Here is a 19,342-nt window from a genome sequence, read left to right on the forward strand (position 1 = left end):
GGAAAGATATAGAGAGGGGAAAAAGGATTTACACATGGTCTTTATAGATTTGGAAAAAGCGTATGATAGGGTCCCAAGAGACATTCTCTGGAGGATTTTGGAGAAGAAAGGAGTACGAATAGCATATATCCAAGCTATAAAGGATATGTATGAAGGTGCAAAGACTGCCGTAAGAACTCATGAAGGACAAACCGAAAGCTTCCCCATAACTGTAGGATTATATCAAGGCTCATCCTTAAGTCCTTACCTTTTTACGTTGGTAATGGATGAGTTAACAGGACATATTCAAGATGATATTCCTTGGTGTATGCTTTTCGCAGACGATATAGTGTTGATAGATGAAACTCAGGAAGGGGTAAATGTGAAGCTTAACCTTTGGAGAGAAATGTTGGAATCTAAAGGTCTTCGCCTAAGCCAATCAAAGACAGAATATATGGAGTGCAAGTTCAGTGCAAATGGAGGCCAAAATAAGTTAAGGTGAGGATCGGAGATCAAGAAATACCAAAGAGCGACTGCTTTCGCTACCTAGGATCTATCTTACAAAAGAACGGAGAATTAGATGGCGATCTCAACCATAGAATACAAGCTGGATTGATGAAGTGGAAGAGTGCATCCGGCGTGTTGTGCGACTGCTGTATACCACTGAAACTCAAGGGAAAATTTTATAGGATGGCAATAAGGCCGGCGATGCTGTATGGCACAAAATGTTGGGCGGTGAAGCATCAACACGTACACAAAATGGGTGTAGCAGAGATGAGGATGCTTCGTTGGATGTGTGGGCACATGAGAAAGGATAAGATTAGGAACGAGGATATCCGAGGTAAAGTAGGAGTAGCCGAAATTGTAGGAAAGCTGAGAGAAAATCAGTTACGGTGGTTTGGACATGTGCAAAGAAGGCCTACTGACGCTCCGGTTAGAAGATACGACTACGGGATAGAGGTTCAGGGTCGAAGGGGTAGAGGAAGACCTAGGAAAACTTTGGAAGAGACTCTAAGAAAAGACTTAGAGTACTTGGATCTAACGAAGGACATGACACAGGACCGAGCACAATGGTGTTCTAAGATTCATATAGCCGACCCCACTCAGTGACTTGGATTTTTCAAGTCTCCAATCGAAAAGTTTTCCTCACCCGAGAAATTAAGGGAACACTACCTCAACCTACATGCTTCACTCATAAAGCTTCAACATACAAGCTTCAACAAAAGAAAAATTCAAAGAACTTAGTGAAGAAGGCTTTGATGTATTTAACACAATACGTTGAAATGAAGCAAAGCTTATTTATTGATATCTCCGATAAGTTACAAATATGTACATATACATGAGTCAAAATAAACAAACAAGAAGGGACCTTCACAAAGGTTGCTTAGGAGAAGTCTCAGCAGTCGGTAGAGCCCTAGAAAGAGAAGGCACCGGAGGGTGATCACTCGGAGCCTCAGTACTGGACAGAACCCTAGAAGGAAGAGGCATCGGAGGTTGATCATTTGGAGCTTCATTACGCGGTACATCCCCAAAAGACGAAGGCAATAAATGCCTTTGGAACACACCCACAAACCTCCGATGATCAAGTAAAATCTGACCATCAGATTCCTTCATCTGGTCAAGCTTCCTCTTCATGTTTGTAGCATAGTCATGTGCGAGCCTGTGCAACTGTTTATTATCATGCTTGAGCCCTCTAATCTCCTGCTTGATACTCATCACTTCAGCCGCCAATGATTCAACTTGGCGGGTTCGAGCAAATAGGCGTTGGGCCATATTCGATAGAACCTGCACACTGAACACTGAGAGCCAGAGAATCCTTAACAGCCAACTCATCAGACCGTTTGGAAAGAATTCTGTTATCTTTGGGAGTGAGAATGTTTCTGGCCACCACCACAGCGGTCATATCATTCTTCATCACAGAATCCCCAATGGTAAGATGACCAGTAGGGGATAAGAAGGATATGCGCCATATGTTGTCTGGAGAAGGCGCGGCTGCCTCTTTACTAAGGTTCAAGTCAAAACGACGGTCGGAAAGGCCAAACATTTTCAAATGTGTTGAAAAGAGAAGAGGTCGGACAAATCAAGATCTTAGAAGTGCAAGAAGGGAACTTCTACCGGTGGAGATTCAAGTGTGCTTTGGAACTTAATGCCAGCCTCTATAAAAATCTACACTTGACGGAGCTTCAGAAATCGAAGAGGCGTTTACTTTCTTAAAAGCTGGGCTGCTCAGAGACCACGAGGGCCGACCGCAGAGATTGAAGAGGCGTTTGCTTTCTCAAAAGCTGGGCTACTCAAAGACCACGAGGGCCGATCTCAAAAATCGAAAAGGCGCTTGCTTTCTCAAAAGCTGGGCTGCTCAGAGACCACGAGGGCTGATCTCAGAAATCGAAGAGGCACCTGCTTTCTCAGCCTTGTCAGCACCTGTCACATGCACACTCAGCTTTGAGGAAATTACGAGCAATCTGTTGAAGATTTCTGGTGAGGTAGAAAGCACGTGAATCTTACTGTTCAATCATCCACTTTCCACACGCAACAACAGCTCATGGGTACCACAGATAACTTTGCCAAAGATCTCTGACAAAGTTTAGACACGTGAAGCTTGCAGCTCCCACTACATCGCTATGACCAAGAAGGGTAAAAGAATAGCAAAGAAACAACACTTACAAAGTTTAGACACATAAATTTTGAAGATTTAGCTACCATATTATTACCCACAAGGGTAAATGAACAGCACCACTGCTGGATAATTGAAAAGTCCTTGTGTGTCAACCTCTGTGCTCCGTGGCAAGGTAGACTAGCAAAAATTCCTAACCTTTACTCACATTCGAGAAAACACTCCCAACAAGATTGCTTGCTCCAAAATCGAAGAGGCACCGCCCTCCGAATCTCGAGAGCCAGACTCCCAACAGAATTACTTTCTCAAAAATCGAAGAGACACCAGCAGGATTGCTTTCTCAAAAATCGAAGAGGCACCGTTCTCCAAATCTAGAGAGCCAGATCCCCGACAGGATCGTTTGTTCGAAAACCGAAGAGGCATCACTTTCTCAACTTCGAGAGCCAGATCTCCTTGGATAAAGCTTGTCTGTAATCTTCACACGCAACATCAGCTTTCTAGATACCACAGATCACTTTTTCAAAGTACTCAGACAGAGTTAAAACACGTGAAGCTGGCAGCTCCTACTACAGTGCTATGACCAAGAAGATAAAGGAATAGCATTACTACTTGTTGTTAAGAAGACTCCTATATATGTCGACCTTCATCCTCAACGGACAGGCAGACCTGCAAAAATGCTCAACCCTTCCTCATATCTGAAAGGGCATTCCCAACGAAGTCTCTCGAAGTACTCAGCTTTCTTTCTTCCCGATAATACCTCTGCAAACAAGCTACACCAGAGCAAGAATATCTCGTATCATCAGGGTTAAAAGCAAGAGTATCACATATCATGCTTTTTCCCTGTCTTTTCCTTTGGCCTTGTTCTTACCTGCAAGACAAGGAGAAAGAGAGCAATCAGTTAGCACTTGGAATCAAGCTTCCAGTCAAAAACTGACTGCCTGGAACCCCTTACCTGATTACTTACCTGGCATTGCTCTCGAGTACTCATCTTCAACATCTTATGCTTCCAGAGAAGATACCACATCTGCCTGAGGAACAGATAGGGCAAGTGAGAAGGATACAAGGAAGCATGTGGAGACAAGCGTAACAGAACAAGTGCCGATACTTCCACAGCTGAATCATATGAAAAATTTAACTCTTTAATTGCCCAGTAAGCCTTATGCTCAAGCTCCATAAGTAGATGGCATGTTTTTCCCATAAATGAGTCGAAATAGTAACATCCCAATAGGAGTCTTATAAGCTGTTATGTAAGCCCACAGAGTGTCATGTAACTTTAAACTCCAATCTTTACGTGTAGAACCCACTATTTTCTCCAAAATACGCTTTAATTCTCAGTTTGAAACTTTAACTTAACCAGATGTCTATGGATGATAAGGTGTAGCCGCACAATGATTAATCTCATATTTTGCTAGTAAATTAGCAAACGGTTTATTAATAAAATGCTTCCCTCCATCACTAAGAATAACGCGCGGAATTCCAAAACGAGGAAATATAACCCCCTTAACGAACTTTAGGACCACTGATCCTTGATTAGTTGGTGCTGCAATGTTTAGAAACATATTCCACAGTAACTAAAATATATTGGTTCCCATTAGAAGATGGCAATGGTCCCATGAAATCAATACCCCAAACATCAAATAATTCAACAATTAAAATATTTTACAAGGGAATCTCATTCCTTTTAGATTGGTTGTTAACCCTTTGGCATCTGTCACAAGCCTTGCACCAATTATTTGCATCTTTAAAAATTGTAGGCCAAAATAACCCACTCTGCAGAATGTTCTGTGTTGTCATTTTCTGCCCAAAATGTCCCCCACATGCATAATGATTGACAAATCATAAAACACTTTCCTATTAAGCCTCAGGAATGCACATGCGAATAATCTAGTCTGAACAATACTTATATAAGTATGGTTCATCCCATAAATAATGCCTTACATCAGATAAAAACTTATTTTTCTGCTTAAACGAAAAATCTGGATGCACCACACCCTTAGCCAAATAATTAACAATATCAGCAAACCAAGGTGTATTAATTTGGACAGCAAATAGTTGTTTAGCTGTTCATCTAGGAAACTCTCACTCAATGGAAGGGAATCTTCTTTTATAGCTGTCAGAATAATTAATCTGGTAAATGGCCAACCACCACATTCACTACCCTTTTTATCTTTAATCTCTAAGTCAAATTCTTCAAGTAAAAGAACCCAACGAATCAACCTAGGCTTTGCATCCTTCTTAGACAACAAGTATTTAAGTGCAGCGTGATCTGTATAAATAATAATTTTTGCCCCAATCAAATAAGAACGAAACTTTTCCAAAGCAAACACTACAACCAACAATTCTTTCTCGATGGTAGCATAGTTCAACTGTGCATCATTTAAAGTTCTGCTAGCATAATAAATTACATGTTGAAGCTTGTCTTTTCGCTGTCCAAGCACTGCTTGAATTGCATAATATGATGCATCACACATCAATTCAAATGGTAAACTCCAATATGGTGCAGCAATGATGGGTATCAAAGCTAGGAGTGATTTCAACTTGTTGAACGCTTCTAAGCAAGCCTCATAGAAATTAAATGGTGTGTTCTTAGCTAATAAATTGCACAAAGGTCAGCTAATCTTAAAGAAATCCTTGATGAACCGATGGTAAAATCATGCATGTCCCAAAAATGATCCCAACAACTTTTACTGATGTAGGGGGTGGCAACTTTGCAATAACATCAATCTTGGCTTTATCAACTTCAATGCCTTTGCTAGAAATCGAATGATCCAAAATAATGCCCTGTTTCACCATGAAATGACACTTTTCCCAATTTAGCACTAGATTTGTTTCTTGACATCTCTCAAGAACTAATGACAAATTCTTTCAGCACTGATCAAATGAATCCCCAAACATAGAAAAATCATCCATAAAAACTTCCACAACATTTTCAACCAAGCTAGAAAAAATGTTCATCATACAACGTTGAAAAGTAGCTAGTACATTGCATAACCTAAATGGCATCCTCCAATAAGCAAACGTCCCAAATGGGCATGTAAAGGTTGTCTTCTCTTGATCCTCTATTGCAATTGGGATCTTATTGTACCCAGAATAACCATCTAAGAAACAATAAAAAGCCCTACCAGCCAATCTTTCTAACATTTGATCAATAAATGGTAAATGGAAGTGATCTTTTCTTGTACTTGCATTTGGTTTCCTATAATCCACACACATACGCTAGCATGTAGTTAAACGTGTAGGAATAAGCTCATTGTTGTCATTTTTAACCACTGTAATTCCAATATGTTTTGGCACAACCTGCGTAGGACTCATCCATTAACTGTTTCAAATAGGATAAATCATACCAACATCAAGTAATTTCATAACTTCTGTTTAGACAACTTCTTTCATAATTGGATTAAGGTGGCGTTAAGCATCTACTATTGACTTCACGTTTTTTTCCATTAAAATTATGTACATATTGCTGGGCTAATACCCTTGATGTCAGCAATTGTCCATCCCAATGTATCCTGATATTTTCTCAAAACATGAAGCAATTTATCTTCTTCCGTCTGAGATAAATCTACTGTAACAATAACTGGCAGCATTTCTGCAGCCCCTAAATGTGCATATTTTAAATGTTCTAGCAAAGGCTCCAGCTTCAATTTTGGTGGTTGCTGTTTGGACAGTTGAAGGGGCGGTTTATGCTCCCCTTACTCTTATAAACATTTCTCCACCTTGGCAATTGTGTTGGCAGACTATCCAATGCACAAATGTACTCAAGAACCCCTTCATCTTTAGAGTTTGTCCCAATAACCCCGCTTAAAACATTCAGCAACTAATCTGTATTTGAACTGGCCTGAAAACTATCTTAAACCACATTGTCTAACACATCAATGTGCATACAGTCTTGCTGTTCAGCAGGACGTTTTACTGCCTCAAACAGATAAAATACAACAGATTAATCTTAAACTCGTAAAGTTAGTGTTTCGGCTTCCTTATCAATTAGTCCTAGTTGTTACCATGAACGGTTTCCCCAAAATGATGGGCGTTTTTAGGTCTTCATCCATGTCTAACACAACAAAATCTGCCGGTAAATAAGGATTATCAACTTTAACAATTATATCTTCAATAATGGCTCTAGGATAAGTCACTGAATGGTCAGCTAGCTAAAGAATAATTAATGTAGGTTTTAAGTCTCCTTGTCCTAATCATTGGAAAATAGAAAAAGGCATCAAATTAATACTTGCACCTAAATCAATTAAAGCACTCTTAAAATCAGAATTTCCAATAGTACAAGAAATATTATCTTAGGTGGCAATTTCTGTAACAAAACTGCGATGCACTGCTCTGTCAAGACAACCTTGTCCAAATCTGTAAGTTTATTTTTGCTGTTGCAAACCTCTTTCAAAAATTTAGCATATGATGGAATTTTCTTGATTGCATCCAGCAATGGAATGTTGATCTGAACCTTGGATAATGTCTGCATAAAATCCTTAAGTTGCTAATCTCTTGCCTTATGAATTAAACATTCAAGATATGGCAATGAAGGGTTATAAGCACGCTCAGAAACCTATTTTGAGATAGTTTATGCACCGGCCATATTCTGTTTTGTTGCAGAATTTGTGAGTTCTGCTGCTGTTTCTGCAAAAATTTGCACTGCTGACTAATCCTCTTTAGTGCATTTTTCACAATTGTCATAACCTTTACCACACTGTAAAGTCCATACAACGTTACAGTCTGATGTTCCTCTTGGATTAGGCACTGTTTAACTAGGAAATCGGCCATTTTCTTTGTCTAAAATATATGCAGCTAGCTACCCAAATTGTTTCTCTAAGATTTTAATTGATGATTCAACATTTTGAAATCTTTAATTGCTGCCATCTACAAATGTTTGAGTTGATGCTGCCAATTTAGCAAGTTAATCATCCAAAGATGGTTTGGGCGGTACAAAAGGTTTTTATGCATGCTAGAATGGTCTTGCATTATTTTGATTGTCACCCCATTTTAAATTAGGATAATCACTCCATCATGCATCGTATTGATTTGCATATGCATCATTCCTAGGCCTTTGATAACTGTTGTTGACCCTACAAACTACCAAGCCTACGTGGCGCGCAGGCCGAGTAATATGAGCTAACTACGTCCTTCGGTTGAATGCAGGGCATGCCAACTCGTCGGCCGATGAGTAAAAATATGCTGATGTTGTGATGAATGCGCGGCTGACTTCTGCATCTTGCGATTGCGACCGAGGAAGGAACACATCTTGGCCTCTTGGGTTCTCGAACCTGAAGACAAGGCTACTATTCTTACGAAGCTCACAAATCATCATCGTCGGATTCGGTCACAGTGATTGTATTCGTCAGAGTAAACTCACGCCGAATCGACACCAAAGTGTAAGGGCACAAATACTCAAAGCAGATATATGTCTTAACAATAAACGTAGTTCGGCCGTCGAAATGCTGAACTCTAAATCACACTTGAGAGTATCCAATCATAAACTAACTCGGCGTGCAATGTGCCGAGCCTAATAAACTGTAACACCTCAATTCGCCAAGAAGGCTAATGAGATGACCTCCACCAATAAGGATGCGGGAATCCTTTTCGACCGAGACTTGGATAGATAACCAGTCACCCTCGACGCAGTGCTATCTATGCCGATTGAAGATGTTGCGAGACCGGCTGGTTCTACGGTGACAGTGCTATCTATGCCGACTGAAAATATCATCGGTTGCTTTCACAGTGCTGTTTATCCAAACTGAATGTGTGTCAGCGAAAAAAAAAAAGGAAAAAGTCTCAAGGTTGTTGAGAGAATTTGCGCAGGGCAGTTGTGTGTTGAATTGAATGGGTCTTTTTCAGTTGTTTGCCGCTTGGTATTTATAGAAATCTGCATGCCCAAGTCGCATTAACCAATCCTAATTGCAATATGACTCTGAATCTTTATTTGCTGCTATCATCACGTCTTATCGCATCAATCAAAACTTGTGTTACCCTGCAACCTGACGTAATCTTGATGAGCTGGATTATTGGCATCCTGCCAAAAATATTCAATGATACTTTTTTTCCACCATCAGAACCTTTATCTATGCATGTAGAATAACCTTCCGCCAAAAACCGCGTGCATGCATGATGATTCCTTTATCCACCTAAACTCTAAAAGGTAAAACATATAATTGACATACCCCTAGATAAATCCTACGTGCACCAATCCCATCCATGAATTAATTAGAAGGTCACACACGGCAATTCACTTCCCAAAACAATCACATCTACAAGTTACCCAAAGCATGCATGAAGACCATGTATCCCTATGATTCTAATCAGATTGTGTTGCCAATGCCATCTTATCACCATTTTTACTTCACCCTTATCGTATGCATGCATATCTGTCCACCAAAACCGATCCAAACCACACATCCACACGCCAAACATCCAACTCAGCTCGAATTGTGCTACAATGTTTCTAGTTGGAGATATATTTTCATCTTTCATAAGAAAATGTCAAGATAAATCACTAAAAGATAATTATGATAAAAATCATAATATTATCGTTTAATAATAACAAAATCATCTTCATTTTTTATCCAACAGTTGGAGCTATGCTTACTCAACGGCTTTGATTGCACGGGCTGATAATGTAAAATTGGGTCCAAACAACTGTTCATCATATTAACATGTTGCTCAACTAGCTCCGAGTAAGACTCCTTATGCGGACAGCCCATTATGTCGTGCATAGCCATGCTACAAATAGTGCAAACTGTTGCTACAGGTAGTTGCTGCTGTGTAGAACTAACTAATTATTGTAAAATAATGTCAAACTTTGCATCAATTATCTTCTCCATTTTTTCCATTTGTGCAGACATGTTAGGAGAATATGCTGACAACTCAAAAATGCCCATTTTCTGTGAATGTTCAGCTGCCCATTGTTGAGATTATGCAGCCATCATATCAAACAGTTCAAACGCATCTCTTGCAGATTTATTTGACAACGATCCTCCAATTGTTGTATTAACATGGCTCTTAGATGTAGGATTAAGCCCATTGAAAAAAATATTCATTTGTGTACCTGAATCAATATTAGCATGTGGACACTTCATGTACATCTCTATATATCTCTCATATGCTTCATGAAACTCTTCATTAGGCTTTTGAGTGAATGTCATAATCTCTCTTTTGTAATTCAATGTCTTAGATGCTCGATAATACTTGTTCAGGAACTTTGTATGTAATTATTGCCAAGTAGTAATGCTATTAGCTGGTAGAGTGAATAACCCTGTTTCCGCCTTAACCTTTAAGGTGAAAGAAAAGACGTAGCTTGATAGCCTTGGCAGAAAACCCCCTGATTAATATATTTTTGCAGCCCACAATGAATTTTGCAATATGTATGTTTGCATCCTCATTTGGCAACCCACAAAAGGTTGGTAAAATTTCAAGCATGTGGTGCTTGATCTCAAATGCATCGCTCTCTTTATGGGCAGGATACACAATACAATTGGGAACATCGTTTGCACAGGCAACCAATAGTCTTTTGTTCCAACTAGGAAACCAAATAATAATAAAATATCTTAGAAAATAAAGTCATAATTAAGCTAGGAGAATCGGTAAGGGAACTGTCCAGCCACGTTTTAGCCTCAAATATCCTCCAAATCTAGCCCATGATAGCTCATTTTAAAGATCAGAACGTTCTGAACACATCTCCAGAAGGGCCCGAAACCAAAATAGGTCATCTTGGGCTCCAAAACTCATAATTAAGCCCGAAACGTCACTTTACCACCACCACGCATTGCTCATTTATTCTATCGCTAGAGAATAACAGCTTGGTGGAAAAATATGATATTTTGACACAATCAAGCTAAGTGACTCACGAATGTCCTCCAATTGGAATTACTCTAAAATTCTTCCATTTGATCATGTTTTGCTCCAAAGGAAGTCAAAAGACCTATATTGAAAATACAATTCAAAGTATTAAAATTCTTCTAAAATAATAGCTAAAATATACTAAGAATAGGGTTAAATATATAATATAAAATATACTCATCATGGACAATTGGTGGTAAGCCACAATTATCCAACCATTATGGATCCAGAGAGGCTATGGGAAAATTTCACTCTATCCGTGGTCACAGTCAAGCAGACTCACTAAAGCATCGAACCTTTTCCTAGATTGAGATGCAATCCTAGAGTCAGGGACTAATTTCTCCCATGTCAGTGAAGACGTCTCTCGTTTTAGTTGTAATCCTAGTGAGGGATGTGATAAACAAATTGGGATCAAATTTGTTATTTACGAAATTCAAACAACAAATAAAGAAAAATATTATTAGACGATAATACTACGTAACAACCAAAACTAACAAAATAAAAACCAAGTTTAAACAAGGGTATCTTCTCAAAAACTTTTTAATACCGATCAGTTACTTCTTGGGTACTTTTATACGTAATAACTGATATAACAGAAAGGGGTATTATTGTAATTAGGTTATATGGCTATATAAGGGATTGTTTAGCTATCATTTCTTTAAGTTCTTTTGTATACATTTTATCCATTTTAATCAATACAATCTTTATGGTTCTCTCTATCATCTTCCTCTTCCTTTGTACCAATTCTTCATCTTTTACAATGTAATTAATATGGTATCAGAGCCACCAAGGCTCACGCCATGGATCTTGGTGGTTGATTTCCGCTTCTATCTTTCTTCATTACTTTCTTTCATTTCCGCGTATTCATAGTTCTTATCTTTTGTTTGGTCTTTGGATTTTTCTTCTGGGTTTTCTTAAATGGGTTTTCTTCTGGGTTCTCTAGCTGCTCGATGGTTCTTTATTCCCTACATCCATGGAGTGGATTCGCGGTAAAGAAATCGGTCGGGGAAGCTTCGTCACCATCTACACAGCAAAACCCATCAACCCATATTCTCATCTTCAGCCGCTAGTGGCCGTGAAGGCGTCTACTCTGATTCACTCAAGAACGAGAAGCAAGTCCTCGACCAAATCGGCTCCTGCCCACAAATCATCTGCTGCTTCGCCGCCGATCACTCAATCGAGAACGGCGAGAAGTTCTACAACTTGGTTCTTGGTTCTGGAGTTCGAAGTTCTACAACTTGGTTCTTGGTTTTGGAGTTCGCCAGCGGTGGCACTCTGGCGGACGCTTGCCGGAATCTGATTCGTATCAGGTGATATTGTTCATATTTTCTGCATCTGGGTTCTTTTCTCGAATTGGATTTGGGGATTTTGGTTATGTGTTCTTCTGAATTGGTAAATGAATTCTGGTATATGGGTTGTGAGATAGATAATCGAAGTGTTGATAGCAGTCATTTGGAATTGTATTGTATCTCATACGCTCTTCGAAATATACAAAGTCCTCTTCTTCTTCTCTGCTGATCTTTCTACCATTGTTCTCTGTTTTTTGCTAAATTCTCAAGATGTTGAAGTGGGATATTTCTGATTGATCTGGGATATATGAGTTGATTTGGGTGTTTGTGTTCATCTGCATATATTGTATTGGATATGGTGATGTGTTGAAATACGAAGTTTTGTAGTCAAGAAAGTGTCAATCTTTCCAGAAAGTGTTATTCTTTCTGCATCAACAACGTGTGGGAGTTTCTACGATTCTGATGATCTGGTGAAGACTTCCACTGGTTTGGGTGCTGCTTGAAGATTGGGTGTTTGGTGATCTGAAACGGCGATGTATGGTTGTTTGGAGATTTGGTGGTGCGATTTTGGTAAATCAGGTGAATTCGTTTACTGGTTTTGTTTGTTGCTTATTTCTTAAAGCTGTGGCCTTTGATGTACTTTCGAGATTTTATTGAAGTGAGGATTTGGAGCTTTTTTGGTAGAATCTTAATGTGTTGATCTCTGCAAGTATTAGTTTTCTTGTCAATTTAAAGAAGAAAGTGTCATTCTTTCTATGAATCTTGGAGTTTCATTCTCCTAAGTTGCCGTATGATTTGGAGTTTCATTCTCCTAAGTTGCAGTATGATTTGTGTTCATGGAGTGTCAGTCTCCTTATTTGGTATTTTTTAGTAGAAGTTTGAGATTTGTGTTGTGCTTTGGAGTGTCATTCTCCTTGGCTGATTAGGTTTCTTGGAGTGTCATTCTCCTTGGTAGATTTAGTTTCTTGGAGTGTCATTCTCCGTGGTAGTTTAGTTTCTTGGGAGTGTCATTCTCCTTGGTAGATTTAGTTTCTTAGCAGTGTCAACTATGGATTCTCAGTTCACCATCGAAAACTAGTTGGATATGTTCAGATCAAGACCAGATTTAATTGTTTTGCTAAGCTCATTCACAATCAGGAAAGCCTTGCAATCTTGCAGATTCACGTATATTTGAGAAGAGTTCTTCTGTCGCCATTATTTTCCGAATTCTGTACATTAAATGGGTCAGTTGATATGATGGAGGAAGATGTTATTTTGGGCCTTTATGTACGTGTGAAGATTAATATGACAATTTGGGACTTCATTCTTCCTGCACTTCCTGCTGTTTTTGGCATATTTGATACTGTAATTAAAGATCGTTGTGGTGTTGACCATGGCACTGATGAGTGGTATGAGGCACTGGATTAGCATTTTAAGTGGCTTCTTCAATACAAAATCAGTCCATATTTTTGCAAATTTTAGAGATGCTCACGGAAGACCAGGGCTTCACTGGGCGTCCTATTTTGGAAGTGAGGAAACTGTCATTACGTTACTTCGATTGGGTGCCGTTGCATCTTTCCCAGATCTCTTGGCTAGTTCAAACTTCACTTGGATACTTCAGAGTTCAGTTTGAGGGGGGAGTAATAACTGATATAACAGAAAGGGGTATTATTGTAATTAGGTTATATGGCTATATAAGGGATTGTTTAGCTATCATTTCTTTAAGTTCTTTTGTATACATTTTATCCATTTTAATCAATACAATCTTTATGGTTCTCTCTATCATCTTCCTCTTCCTTTGTACCAATTCTTCATCTTTTACAATGTAGTTAATAATACGGACCCCACAAATTACTGAAACCACCCCATATTTGATGTTTAGCTCTTGAACTTCCAATATTAACCTTAATTAAACTAACAAATAACTAAAAACCCCAGTAGGGTCAGCCACCACACCCACCTCTCAACGTCGACCACCCACCCCCAATCTTCAACCGGCCGACGACATCTCCTCCTTTCTATTTCTATCCTTCGTTCTTTCTATCTGTATTTAGCCAAGCGGACGGTAGACATGGATTTTTACCTAACGTAACCATCTCAATTCCAAAGCTAATTCAATAAACTGCAAATAGGACACAAAATCAACAAAAAAACAATCATGTTATGCATTCCCAAATGAATGAAACATTATAAATTGAGGTGAAGATTGGGGACAAAATGACCAGTGGTATCGCCAGGACTGGTGAGGTAGGACCTGGTTGGGTGGGTGATTGTACGCCAGTGAAAGGGTTGTTGTGGTGGTCGCCGGCAGTGCGGTGGCTCATTGCCGGGTTTCTGTTTTTTTTTTTTAATTTTAATTTTTATGGGTAAAATTAGGATTTTAAAAGGAAAAATTGAATGGGGTGTTTTCACTAGTTTGTGGGGGTGCCAATAGAATTACCCTTGCATTATGTTTTAACGAGTGAAATACATTTAGAATTTGGATAAAATTCAGAATTTATAAACTGATATTCATCAATTCCCTTGTTTGAATTCATAAACATAAAAATTTAGAATTTCCGTATGAAAAAAAAAAACTTGGAATTTGGGACCTCCAATTCCCAAGTTTAAATTCCATGTAAATAGGTGTCATTTCCCAATTTTTATGATTGAGAGTTTAAAAATAACAAATTCTATATTCAATTACAATGTTTCTTAGGTTAACCAAATAAGAAAAATCACAAATTCTATAAAATAAATTCCCGTCATTTTAAAATTCCTTAGTAATATTAAATTTCTTCATCCAAATATAGTGTTACTTCTTAATACCAGAATTTTGTGAGCTATTGACTGATATTAAGAATCCATGCTATACTTATAATTTTTTATTAATATTTAGAGTCTAAGATATATATATATATATATATAAGTGTTATTAGCACTCCAAAAATTTCATTCTACACTCTCACAAGTATATTTTTCTTTCCTAATATAAAAAGTTTGGAGTGTAGAATGTGATTTTTGAAATGCTAATAACAATTTCCTATATATATATATATATATTTTAGTACAACGATATATTTTTACACTAAAAAGATGAGGAGTTTGGCTACATAATAAATTGAAGTGGAAAGTCCCTCATCTTTTTAGTATAAAAATATATCATTGTACTAAAAAAAAATTATATATATACATATATTTTTTTTTTGGTACAACGATATATTTTTACACTAAAAAAATGAGGAGTTTGAATAAATTGAAGTGGAAAGTCTTATCACACTAGTCAAGTTGAGGACTCCTAGTAGACTTATCTACCCTTTTTGCATGCACGCATCATTCGCAAGTTTTCTTTATGCTTTTGTTTTTGAAAATTCCAATCACTTTCTGCTCGAGTGAGGGTTTAGGATATCCTAACCTATAGATTTTAAAGAAAACTAACGAAAAGTTCAAAAAAAAAATTTAATTTTAATGAAAATTGATAAATAAAAGTGTAGTTAATAGTACCAGGAAAAGGTTAAAATATGATTTTTCGTTAAAAGTGAACAGTATCATGAGTATTTTGCTAAAACTCCCTAGATTTTATGGTAATCAAAGATTTGGACCTGTTGCATTGCAGCTGTCATGCAGCTCAAATCCATCCAGGGAATAAGCATCCTCTCCTGATCCTCTTTATGAGGATTTTGAGAATCCTTCAATCATATATGTTCATCGTATATCGTACAACTATAAATCATTGTAAATCTTTTTATTTAAAATTAAATATAAACAGTACTTAACAAAAATTAACCACACAATATACGATGAATGAATATAATTGTAAGATTCTCAAGATCCTCACAAAGAAAATCGAGAGGATTCTCATTCTCATCCAGGATATATAATGCAAAACGATCCAGCACCATTTCACGCCTAACCAGTAACTAACCCTACTAATCCATGGGCCATCATTTTTGGAAAAGTTCAAGCTTTTATTATTTTTTAAGAATTACCGTAAATGGTTTGATTTAAACCCTTCATGTAAATTATTCTTTATTAAATGTCTAAGGTGGATATGGTGACAAATTTCGAATTCTTATTTGCTGAGTGACGAAATAAGCCTTAACATTTTAAGCATGCATGCATCTATTTTTTTTTTTTTTTTTTTTTGGAATAAACTAAATTATCTATATTAATGAAGTAAAGGAGTGGGTTAAGCTACATAATGGACTAGCAATAATATAGTTCAAATTCGCCTTTGGTGAGAATCAAGACTAAGACTTCTCACTCACAAGTAAAGAAGAATACTGCTAGACCGTAATACTAAAGTGACTAAGCATGGATCTATTATCTATAGTGGTAGTATTTTGAGTGGTTCTTGTACTTTTTCTCCGTTCAAACCACTAATCTCTTTTATTAAGATAACCATTAAGGCTAAAACACCCACCTGCAGTTTGTGATACCCTTTGTTTACTTGCATTTTCAATGTACGTGCCTTCGTAGTTCCCAAGTGACAGGGACTTGAGAAAGGTCATCACTTCCGTAGTCGATTGTTCCCTTGGGAAAAGTTTCATTCACCAAGATATTTAGTCTCATGATTAAAACGAACACTTAAGGGACTCAAGCTGTGAACATATATATACACCCATTTGAAAGTGAATCATGCATGACGCATCTATTTGGAATTGATGGTCATCAAAGCGCTCTCCAATATCAATTGAATTTAACAGTTAGATTAGTACAGCCGCAATTGCATCATCACAAACCTAATTGGTTTCCTCTTATTAACCCTATAAATTACTCTCCAATCACGTCACTTATTACTACTATCTAGTACTATTTCTCTACACTTGTAAGTTTAAGGTTTTATGTTCGAATCTCGTACATGGATGGTTCGATATCAACTTATTATAGCAGACTCATTGTGTGACTTAGCCCAAATCAGCTACTGCCATAGTGCAAGTAAATCGTCATATTAACAGACTCCAATCATAGGTTGCTGCTGAAATTTTTTTACTTACACTTATATTATGTTTGGATGAGAAACTTCAAATTTCATGGAATTTATGTAAATTTGATGAATCAACTTAAAAAAATGACTAAATGCCATAAATATGAGTTTAATTATTTTGAGAATACATATAAGAGAACTTTAAAATGACACCTCTTCGTAGTACATACTAGCTAGTAATGCCCACGCGTTGCTGCAGGATTACAATTTGACTTTCTAGCAGTGTATAAACTTGAGTTAGCATCAGTGTAACATTAATTAATCTAAACAAAACTACCATAGTGAAGGAAAGAATTTTATTTGCTGTAGAAAAATTATAGTTTTGATACCTTACAAAGGTAACTTGAAAAAAAATAAGAAAATTAACAGGTAGGAGTGTTTAACGTTATTTAATTATATGGAATGACATTAGTGAGACCGAAGGGTCGCATCACGTGTGACAGCAAAAGAAGCTGTATCTAGATTTGGGAAAAAAAATACATATAATCATAGAAATAAGTATATAGAATTTTCAAATGCTCTTACCTACCTGCGAAGCTTCGAGTCGAATATAACTGATAAGCCCATTCCATTGGGGAAAGTTACGACCGATCCTGATGGACTCATCACCCATCAGACAGAATCTGGCATAAGTATGAAAGCATTTGCTGCCCTTTACTGCAAAAGAAATGAACTACTATAAATCAAGAATCTATACCGTGATACACAAACAGAGGAATCATAGCACCAAACCATTTGAATAAACAATATAAATAGATAAAGAGAGAAGAGATTGCAATACCTTCTCTGTGTGTATTACAAATGAAGCAAGGAGGATGGAGCTTCGATCTGAAACTGCTATACCACATAGGAGGGAGGGTTAGGAACGAATGGCTAATGACCGCCTAATTTGACAGAATCTGGCCCGAATTGAGCTTGCCTATTCTCTGTAAATTTGCTAGAAAACACAGCAGTTAAATCACAAATTTAAAGCAGATAGAATGTACCTGAGGTTATGAGAAGGTCCTCGCTAATGCTGGATGGGGCATCAGCCCAAGTCCTCTTCCATATGGGGATTCATGAACCGGAGGGGACATCCTTGATAACCAAAATTGTATCCGCTCAAGGATGGGACATCTTTGATAATACAATTTTTATAATACCCTTAAAATGGAAGACAATTCAGTTGCGTTTCTTTGGTGCTTAACATGGAACAACAATGCCCGCCAGCTGAAAAGATCAGATTTCATACAAAAATACTAATAAATTTTGAAGGAACCCAGAAACAAAAATTGCAGGAGAACTTAACTATTTAGCTTTACTCCTTAGGTCAGTTCATAAAACCCTAAATGGTCGAAATCCATTTGCTTTCCACTTGTAATCTCAGCCCAGAAAAACACTTCATTCAATCAAGAACATTCCTTTACTTGTATTCCTGGTGTTCTACTTCAATTTTATATTTTGATGGAAACCCAGAAACCCCTTTTACGTACTACTGATTACCCTAACTATGTATCACAGCACCCAGAAACCCTGATTGCACAGAAACCCATAAACCCTAATTACCCTATACTATATATCACAGCACCAATTCAAAGAAGCCCTTGAAGAACTGGTGCCCCATTTTCGCTAACCAATTAATAAAACTTAAACCCAAAACGCTTTTGAGACTACGAAGTTCAAAGAAACCCAAATCTTCCAATTATCCAGTTCAATATTTCAATTTCCGAACTAAAATGTTGAAATAAGCAGATAGAGGTAGAGGTTGACAGAGAAGGAAATTTATTAACCCAAATCCTACACGCTCATAAACATGCAAAACTCACCTGGAAATGGCAGATTAGATCCCTAGAATCGGCGCAACTCGAATTAGAAATCGAGTTTGACTGCGTTCCAATTCGTTTGGGGGCAAAATTAGGGTTTGATTTCAGAGGAAGCAATGGATCCGGGTTTTCGTTCAGGCGAATGGGCGCAGAGACGTGGAAAAGGAGGATTATGAAGAGAATTGAGGGGCGAGATTGTTCGCACTTGTTGGAATCGAAGGGCGAGATTTAGGGTGGTTTGGGAGTGAGGTGCTTAAAAAAAAAAATATCTGTGAAAAAAAGTTGTGAGGGTTTTAGGTGTTTGGTAAACTAAAAAAAAAGGGTTTATTTTGGAAGTTGCTGTGAGAATAAGCTGAAATCAAAGGAAAAAGCTGAAGCTGCTATTTGTAGCTTTGGAAAACTGGCTTTTTTTCAAAGCACACGAAGTTACAGTGCTCCTTTAATGAAAAGACCCACTATCAGGCTACTTTTTTTTTCAAAAGCACTTTTACAAAAAAGTTTACCAAACACTCTGCTGATTTTTTTCACAGCCGCTTATTCTCACAGCAGTTTTTTTTCAAAGCACAGCAATACCAAACCAGCCCTTAGTAAGCCCGAGAACAGCAGAAGAGAGATCTGTCAGAGAGATGTGAGAAAGCAACGGAAAGCAAAAGAAAAATCGAGAACACACAATCCGAACAGAGGATCCATCGATGACAGACGCGTGGAAGCAATGGGCAAAAGCGGCATTTCACTGCCCTAAAAACCAAAGAGAAGAACAACTGGAGGGAAAAGCAGGTTTCCCAAGGTTTTTTTTATTTTTTATTAATTGATATAATCTACACTACACTACGAATGAGGAGGTCAGCTTAGCCTCATAATGAGATAGCAAGAATGT

At 37.7% G+C, this 19,342-nt stretch overlaps 1 long non-coding RNA gene across 4 annotated transcripts; it reads right to left on the reverse strand.

The window, feature by feature from the left end:
• Window positions 1-9,943: 9,943 nt before the first annotated feature.
• Window positions 9,944-18,693, reverse strand: LOC103430981 (uncharacterized). Of its 4 annotated transcripts, XR_011575609.1 has the most exons (6): window positions 18,469-18,693; window positions 17,650-17,872; window positions 17,445-17,500; window positions 17,189-17,320; window positions 16,100-16,209; window positions 9,944-10,511 (listed from the first exon to the last, which is right to left on the reverse strand). It is a non-coding gene; the product is annotated as an uncharacterized lncRNA (long non-coding RNA). The 4 variants fall into 4 exon arrangements; XR_003768607.2 differs by lacking the exon at window positions 9,944-10,511 and having other exon boundaries at window positions 16,064-16,209; window positions 18,469-18,691; XR_011575610.1 differs by lacking the exons at window positions 9,944-10,511; window positions 16,100-16,209 and having other exon boundaries at window positions 16,945-17,320; window positions 17,445-17,497; window positions 18,469-18,690.
• Between the last annotated feature and the right edge of the window lie 649 nt (window positions 18,694-19,342).

The sequence above is a fragment of the Malus domestica genome, chromosome 14 (genome assembly GCF_042453785.1).
Source record: "Malus domestica chromosome 14, GDT2T_hap1".
NCBI lineage: Eukaryota > Viridiplantae > Streptophyta > Magnoliopsida > Rosales > Rosaceae > Malus > Malus domestica.